The sequence below is a fragment of the Carya illinoinensis genome, chromosome 2, assembly GCF_018687715.1.
Source record: "Carya illinoinensis cultivar Pawnee chromosome 2, C.illinoinensisPawnee_v1, whole genome shotgun sequence".
NCBI lineage: Eukaryota > Viridiplantae > Streptophyta > Magnoliopsida > Fagales > Juglandaceae > Carya > Carya illinoinensis.
The window spans coordinates 4,647,791-4,657,113 of NC_056753.1; the positions used below are offsets into that span (position 1 = coordinate 4,647,791).

Consider the following 9,323-nt stretch of genomic DNA (forward strand, 5'->3'; position numbering starts at 1 on the left):
TTGTAGGTCTCACGTGTAAAAAAGTTTTGAGTTAATATGAGTTTAGTTATTTGAGAGTTGGATGTTAGGATATTATAATCAGGTTAAAATTAAATTGAACTGAATTGATCTTAATTCATTTTAAGTTCTAAATAAGACCTATACATGAAACCATTTGAGGATCCAAAAGCTTACTTTCTGGTATTATTTCTTGCATCTACCAAACTTTGTTTTTATGTTTAAAAGTTATTTTTAATAGTGTTAAAATACTAGCCCATCAACATTGAATTTTGCTGTAGGATACAATCTTAAACAAATAGATCATGAAAAATTTAAGAATAAGATTATTATCAAGCAAGTACTAGATGTTCAAGTTTTGTTCATTTTAATAAAAACAGAGAGTTTTGTTCGTTTTATTTTTATTTAAATACTAGTTGAACTCATCTTATTACTAAGCTATATTTGATGTTCACAATATGTGCGTTGTTTTCTAACCTTATACATTTTCACAAGTTGTATCTAATAATTAGTTAATTATGTTAAGATTATAACGTTTAGGTTAGTTAAGTGTGTATTAGATTGACAAGTATTATATTGATGATAAACCATGGAAGATTTGCTTTTTTGTTTTTAACACAAATGGCGGGTTTCTTTATATTTCATGACTAACTTCAACAACCCAATTTTGAGTTCACACTTAAAATAATATATATATATATATATATATTTATATATAAGACATACCTATGTTGACATTATTTACATAATAACTTATCCCATTTTTAAAGAAACCAGCCATTTGTGTTAAATATGTTTTAGGTGTTAAACATTTCCCTCAAAGAAAAAATGTCTTCCATTTTTGCCTTTTTTCTCTCGATAGGCTAACCGACTTAGTTTTCTCCTTCTCCTCCCCCTCTCAAAACCCTAATTGCCACTGCGAGAAGATCCTACTTCTCCTTTACTATTTCAAATCTTCTGATCTCTTATTTGTTCTTTTCTATCATTTCACTTTCTTCTTCTGCTAATGGAAAGCTCTACTTCCTCTAACCCCAATTTGCCTAAGCCTAAAAAACTGGTTGCAACTCTCCAAAATTTATGCTGCCATTGTGGGAAATTTTGACATTGTGTAAAATTCGGACAAGATAGCACTTTCCTCAATCCCAATATCATATATCAACCTACCTATTAAACAAACTCAAATCAAAAGTTGGCAATTTTTTCACACCTCTAGATGTCCAACTATTTGGGGCTCCTTCACAATATGCGCTGGTTGCAAAATTTTCCAATGGGAGGAGGCCCCAAATGAGTTCAATATGCAATCATATCATGAGCAAATGGAGCCTCTCGCATCCTCTAATTATTGGCTTTATTGATTCTTGGCACATATTGATAAAGATCCAGTCTGCAAATGATCTAGAAAAGGCCTGAACGAGAGATATGCACTCAATGGAGGGGCCATGTTCATATTATTTAAATGATCAAGGGATTTCAGCCCCATGGAAGAATCACCTATTGCTCCAGTATGGGTAAGATTACATTTACTTCCTTTGAGTTTCTACATGAAATCTTAACTGAAAGCCATTGTTAATCCTCTTGATAAGTTTTTAGCTGTAGATTTCCCTACTCATTCACACACATACCTCAGCTGCATGCTCAAGTCTATATTGAAATGGACCTCTCTGTTTCTAAGGAAGACACCACTTGGATAGGTGTTGGGATGATGTCTTTGGCGAAAAATCGAGTATGAAAGGCATCCTAGCTACTATAGTCACTAAAAACTCAAGGGCGTGTTCTGTTTAATTGTAGAAAGATGTCACCCATAACCCTAAATCTAATTTAGGTGGCGCTAAATAGGTTGTTGTTGTTGTTGAGAAAAATGGGTTCCTAAGAACTCTAATGAAAATGTTGTTGCTTCTCATAAAAATACCTCCTTACCTACCACCAACCATGTCTCCAAACCTTACAATGCTGGTAAGAAGGTTGACACAAAGTTAGGGGTTGTGCAACCCTTGTTCACCAAAATAGTGGTAAAAAGGCAAACCGAACTTCTAACATTGAGCAACCAACTGTTAGTACTTGCCCTAAACCAAATTCTAAAACAAAACCAATGTGACTCTCTTAGAAGTCCACAATCTTGTTGAGACAAATAAGAATCATTGATTTGATCCCATAAATAAAGATCCTATGTCAAATCAAGTCTCAATTTTAAATTCTTGGTCTATGCCCACTAATGATTTGAATCTTAACTCTTCCATCACTTTACTAGAGGACCAAAAATATTCATTGAAAGCAACCCGCTCAAATTCTGAAATTGTGACAATTATCGTCAAGAACAAAGATAAAGGGGTTACCTATGTATCTGGTATAGTTCCTAACACCAAAACTCAAATCATATGTTGATGAATTCTTTTATGATTTGGAATGTTGGTGGTGTTGCAAACAAAAGTATCATGCATCACCTAAAACATTTAGTGAAGTGTTAAAAAATGCCTTTAATTGCTCTTTTAGAACCTATGATTCCTATTTCTAAAGCTCCTAGCATTGGGAGAACATTGGGATTACCCTAAATCCTTTCTAGCGAGGATAATGGTGGAAAAGTTTGGATTTGTGCTAAGGATGATTTATACATATCTGTTATTTTATCTCAGAACAACATTTCACTTTCATTGTTGATTGAAATGGTATTACTAACTACTATTATTTTTGTTGTTTATGCTAAATGCAATCTCATCCTCAAAAAATCTTTATAGGATTCTCTTTCTTATTTGAGACCCCTAACTTGGCTTGGGTTGTTATAGTTGATTTCAACATTATTAAATCCAATGGCGAGAAAATAGGGGGTCGAACCCCTTCTTCTTTTGCTAAAGCTGATTTTGTCGATTTACTTGATAGAAATTATCCCTACTATCTCCCTTTTTTACGTTCTAAATTCACTTGGTCTTATCGTCGAGAAGGTATATACACTTGGGAACAGCCTTGACCATGCTCTTGTTAGCCAATTCTAGAATGCATAAAATGGTTTTCAAAATGAAACATCTTAAAAGAGCTTTGAAAGACTGGAACTTTTCAAGTTTCAAGATCTTTTTCAACACTTGCTTTATTGAGAGGCAATATTCAAACTGCTGAAATTACTTTACAATAACTCAATCTTAGTTATGATCCTTTTACTCTCCAAAAGTTAGAAATGATTATGATGCAAGCTTCTTCAAGAAGAGATTTTTCTAAAACAAAAATCTAGAATTCACTAATTATTGGAAGGTGACGGAAATACTAAATTCTTCCATCAGATGGCTTTCCATAAAAGGAGGAAAGCTAACATTGCTTCTCTCATAGTCCTTGATTGAACATCTAATTTTGATCATCATATCATTCATATTGTTGTTGTAGATTTCTTTTGTAGTCAATTGACAGTTGAACCTCTTCATAAGGCTACCCAATTGCTTAGCATATTTCCAATCTTGTGACTAACAAGGAGAATGTTTTACTGCTTAAAACTCCTACTATTGAAGAAGTTAAACATGTGGTTTGGAGCATTCATACGTACTTTACTCCCGGCCCTGATGGTTTCTCCTCTTTTTTCTACATTTTCTGTTACTCTATTATTTGTAATGATCTTCACGAGGTTATGGTCAAATCTTTCCATGGAAGTATTTTCCCCCACTTACAGGCACACTTTCATCACTATATTTCCTAAAATTGATAGATAAAATAACATATATGTGTAAATCAACCTTAGCACAAAGTGATCAAATCTTTCTTGTTTCACTACTATTATGCCTAAGTTTATCTCCAAACATCAAGGTGCTTTTGTTGAAGGTAGGATTATATCTGATAGTATCATTTTAGCTCAAGAATTTAATCATAAGCTAAGAAAATTCATGTTAATAATGTTATGCTTAAAGTTGGCATGGCCAAAGCTTATAATAGACTCAATTAGGCCTATCTTTCTCGTGTTCTGTCCACTTTTGGCTTTAGTGTGAGTGTGGTCTCTCTTCTTTAGGCTTGTTTTTTGGAGTTTACTTTTTCATCTGCCTTAATGGTACCATGCTGGCTACTTCACTGCTAGTAGAGGTCATAGATAAGAAGTTCCTTTATCCCATTTCCTTTTTATTCTAAGTGAAAAACCTTTAAGTAGAGGCTTCCATCAGCTTATGATTAATGGTCATATCACTCATGATGTACCTCATGGGTACAACCCTATTGCTCACATCTTTTTTGCAAATGATCTCTTGGTTGTTACCAATGGCTTTAAGAAAAGTCTTTAGATCCTTATGACCTTCATCACTCATTATGAGAATATCTTGGGACAAAAAACCAGTTAAGGGATTCCATTCTCGCGAGTTCATATCATTTGGTATCAGACCCAAGTTTCCAATAAAGTCTAATTCTATCTTTTAATTCTTGTATCTTTAATTCTAAGGCTTTATTATTCTAGGGTTGCAAAATAAAAAAAATAAAAAAGGGCTGCCAAAATTCCTTAGGGTTCGAGCTGCCGAAATACCCTTTGTCTTAGGGTTTTGTATCTCTTGTTCTTAGGTTGCCGAAATTTGCTTCATTAGTGTTTCTAAATTCTAGGGCTTCTTGCATCTTTGAATTGTTAATTGCTTGGAGTTCTGTTTCATCGTTTCCTTCTACTTTTGTCAATTCTTGTGTATTTGAATTCAATTATTTGATTTACACAATGAATATTACTGTTTTTGATTAAAAAAAGTGAGAAAAGAACAGAAAATTTGAAAAAAAAAATGATTGAGCCTTATCATCAAAGGGGCTGAATATATCATTATAGTTAGTATCTTGTTTTGTAATTACTCTTTCCCATATCAATTCCTCGAGTCTCGTGTCATGTTATTTCTTCAGTATTTCTCTTGTTTTTGTTTCTTGAACCTAATTACTACTTTGAATAAAACAAAAAGTTATATTATCTTGATTTAGTTTAACTAGTTCTTAAAAAACTTTAGCGGAAAAACTCTTGACGTAAAAGGCAAGAGAGTGTGAGACTATTATCGAGAAAAAGTCAATTAAGAGTGAAACACAATGGAATGTCATTATTCGAGTGTAAACACGTACGGGAGTGTGTGAGATTTTTCACTAATATTCCTTTTGTGCAGCTCATTACAATATTTCACAAGAGTAACTCATACCAAAGGGGATAGCAGATAATTCATTCTTTGTATTGCAGGCCATGCAATAACAGTTTGAGTAGTTGAACCTGATGTTGAGGGAAATGAGGGATAGGATGGATCATCAAGAAGTAGTGATTAGAAATCTGTAAGATGGGAGAAATAGGAGGCGATGTGAGCCTATTGTTGAAAATGAGTATGAGAATGAAGGAGATGGTGAGGATGAAGAAGTCATAACATCTAACGTTGGATTGGGTAGATATAGAGAAGTTAGGTATGGAAGAGGAATTAAAGAAAACCTAAGGGGTTGGGATGGAGTATATAGGGACTTTGGAAGCATCAAAATGAAAATACCATCATTCTATGGTAGAATTGACCCTAAGTTTTATCTAGAGTGTGAGAAAATAATAGAGTTGGTGTTTCATTGTCATAATTACTCTAAGGAGAAGAAGTTGAATCTGGTGGTAATTGAGTTCACAATTATGCAATTATTTGGTGTGATCAATTAGTGACCAATAAGTGGGGGAATTTTGAGAGGCCTATAGAAACATAGGAGAGTTGAAAACTCTCATGAGGTAGAGATTTATACCTAGCCACTACTATAGAGACCTCTACAAAAAACTACAAAATCTTACATAGCAGTCAATGAGCGTAGAAGATTACTATAAGGAGACAAAGGTGACTATGATTCGGACTAGTGTAGTGGAGGATCGAGAGGCCATGATGGCTAGATTTTTTAGTGGTTTGAATAGGAAGATAGCCAATGTAGTTGAGTTACAACATTATGTGGAGGTATAGGACATGGTACACATGGTTATGAAGGTGGAGAGGCAATTAAGAGAAATGGGACAGTGAGGTACACTTCAATTTCTAGCACTTCTTGAAAACTAAAGTGGGATACAGATGATCGAGCTGTAACGAAAAAAAAAAAAGACCGAAAACTAAGGGAAAATATGAGATAACTAGCACGAGCAAACCAAAAGTAGACTCCCAAATCTCAAGAAATAGAGATATTAAATATTTCAAATGTTTGGGTTCAGGGCACATTACATCTCAATGTCCAAATAAGCGGTTAATGATTATGCGAGACAATGTGGAGGTGATGATTGAGCGTGAGGATGATAATAAGGAGATGCCTGAGTTGGTTGATGCTAGTGGTGATGATGGAGTGGAATACGGAGTAATAGGTGGGCTTTTTGTTGCCAGGTGTACTCTCAATAAACAAATTAAGGTAGATGATACGGAGCAGCAGAGAGAACTTATTTCATACTACATGCTATGTAAGCAACAAGGTTTGTAGTCTGATTATTGATGGGGGAAGTTGGACCAATGTAGCTAGTACCACCCTAGTTGAGAAGTTGAGCTTACATTTACTAAAACATCATAGACCTTATAAGTTGTAGTAGTTTAGTGATTGTGGGGAGGTCAAGATCAATAAGCAGGTTTTTATGACTTTTACCATTGGGAGGTATAGTAATGAGGTGTTTTGTGATGTAGTGCCTATTCATGTTTGCCATATTTTGTTGGAGAGGTCGTGGCAATATGATAGGAAGGTGATGCGTGATGGGGTTAAGAACATATACAGTTTTGAAAATAATAAAAAATAATCAAACTTGCTCCATTAACCCCAAAACATGTTCATGAGAACCAACTAAGATTAAAAAGTGAGGTTGAGAAAAAAAAGAAATAGCTAAAGTGAGAGATTGAGAAAAAAATTAAAAAAGAAAAAAAAAGATAGTGAAGCCGAAAATGAGAGAGAAAAAAAGAGAATGATGCCGAAACATCAAGAAAAAAGAGAAAGTGAAAAAGAAAATAGAGAGATGGCTGAGAGTAAAGAAAAAATAGTGGAGTCACAAGAGAAAAATGAAAGAGAGATTGCAGAGAGAAAAGGAACAACAAAAGTGAGTTTTTATACTAAGGCAAGTTTTTATACTAATGAATTTAATAACTCTATACCTAGTGTTGTTGCTTCTTTGTTGTAGGGATATGAGATTATGATTCCTAATGGTATGTTTAGTGGATTGCCACATATTAGAGAGATATAATATTACATTGACTTTGTACCAAGTGCGACAATCTCTACTCGACTTTTTTTTTAAGAACATGAGTCTTGGATATATTTAAAGGGATAAGGTAAGTTGTTAACTAAAATACATGCTAAGTGGGAGGACTGTATTTAGACTTTTCCTCATATAATCAAATATACACATGGTGAGAAAAATTTTGTGGTTAATGCATTAACAGAATGTATGTTCTTATCTTTATTTTAAATGCAAAGTTATTGAAATTTGAATATGATAAGAAATTGCATGATAATGATGATAACTTTGCTAATGTGTATGGAACATGTGAGAAAGTATTGTTTAGTAAGTTTTATAAACTAGATTGACTTGTTTAAACCCCAAGGGGTTGGCCCAAGTGGTGAAGGCCTTGGTCTTGGGGTCTCATTCCCTTCAAGGTCCAAGGTTCAACACCTCATGGGTGCAAACAATTCTTTGGGGCCACACCCCCTGGTGTAAAGCCAGCGATTTAACCAGTTCTGTGTATGGAAACTTCCGAGGGTGCGGTGCACGGGACCGGGGTTTATTCTGCAGGGGTGGGTCTAAAGGGCTCTGCCTTGGAGAGGTTCCCCGACATCAAAAAAAGATTGACTTGTTTAAAGAAAATAGACTCTGTGTGTCTACTAGCTTTATGCGTGAGTTACTTGTGTGTGATAGACATGGAGGTGGTTTATTGGGTAACTTTGGTGTAAGGAAGATTTTAGATTTATTACATTAGCACTTTTGGGAGTACCATTTGCCATTCATTGAGTTTGCTTATAATTGAAGTGGTCATTTTGATGTATGGAAGACTTTGAATATGTTTCTTGAACATTTGTGGGAGTATTGTTTGACATTTATTGATGTTGCATATAATTAGAATGTTCATTCTATTACTAATTTTTCACATTGTGAAATTGATTATGACTTTAATCCACTTATTCTTTTGATCTAATGCCTTTACCTATTGATAACAGGAGTAGCTTGGATGAACTTTTCTAAATTCTTGAACAAATTAATGATAATGCATATCAAGTGGATCTTCCAGGTAAATATCATGTTTCTACTAGTTTTAATATTACTAACTTTTTTCCTTTTCATGCAGATGAAAATTCGAGGTTGAATCCTTTTGAGGAGAGGGGGAATGATGGGCACCAAGGTGGATCAAGTCTTAAAGATCTTTTGCAAGTTCCAGATTGGACAATCATAAAATCAAGATATAGAAAGATCAAGGAAGCTATGCAAGAATTGGTGAAATTCACTTGGGATGAAACAAGTAAGAGACCAACACTTAAGATGGGCTTCAAAAAAGGAAATCCAGTTTTGATCCACTTGATACAAACTATATAAGACATGACTTAGAGTTATTGTTTAGGTATATTATTATGTTTATGTGATTAAGGTTTTGAACTTGTTTAACTCATTAAAAGCGTTTTTTATTAGTTATATGAATTAGTCTAGAATAATTGGGTTTGAGGATACTTGGCCCACATATGTTTTATTTTGTTGAATTAGAGTTTCAAGAGGTTTTTTAAATTACCGTAGCTGAGTTATTGTAGCCGTGGCATTATTTAGGGGTGCTACACATCCCCCCCCCTCCCGGGTGAGGCCACCCCTACCCCGCCACCGTCAATGCGAGATCGGGGTACCCCGTCCGGTAGAAGGGGTGCAAGAGTGGACTTCCCATCGTCTGCCCCCCGCTTCTGTCTAATTGGGTCTTGGTCCATTTAGATTATTTGGGACATTTTGAACCCAAATCAGTTTTCTAGGTTTAGAATGACCTAGAAATACAACTCAGACCTGTTTTTGGACTAAAACTTTAACTACAACTACATTTATATGTTAAAAAAAACTGAAAAAAAAATTAGGAATACAAATACTAATTACTAAGTTTCAAGTTCAAAAACTTCAACGGTCAACCTAATACTATTAGCCTATTAAGTACTAAGTAATAACTATCACTAAGGCATGCATTAAGCTATTACAAATTTACAATGATAGAAATTACAAATTAAGGTAACTAATTGACAATTACAAAATTGTAAAGACATAAAAATAATAAATACTACAAATTGTATCATTAATGATTAACATTATAACTAATTAGAAATTAACAAAATCATAACATTGGAAAGTTTGATCAATTTTGGGTGGCGGTGAGTTCACTGAGACGTTCCATTGTGTT

The 9,323-nt window shown here is 34.2% G+C and overlaps 1 long non-coding RNA gene across 1 annotated transcript; it reads left to right on the top strand.

Moving 5' to 3' along the window:
• Nucleotides 1-767: 767 nt before the first annotated feature.
• LOC122298074 lies at nucleotides 768-8,639 on the top strand. The gene is made up of 2 exons (XR_006239135.1): nucleotides 768-1,505; nucleotides 8,116-8,639. It is a non-coding gene; the product is annotated as an uncharacterized LOC122298074 (long non-coding RNA).
• The last annotated feature ends 684 nt before the right edge of the window (nucleotides 8,640-9,323 follow it).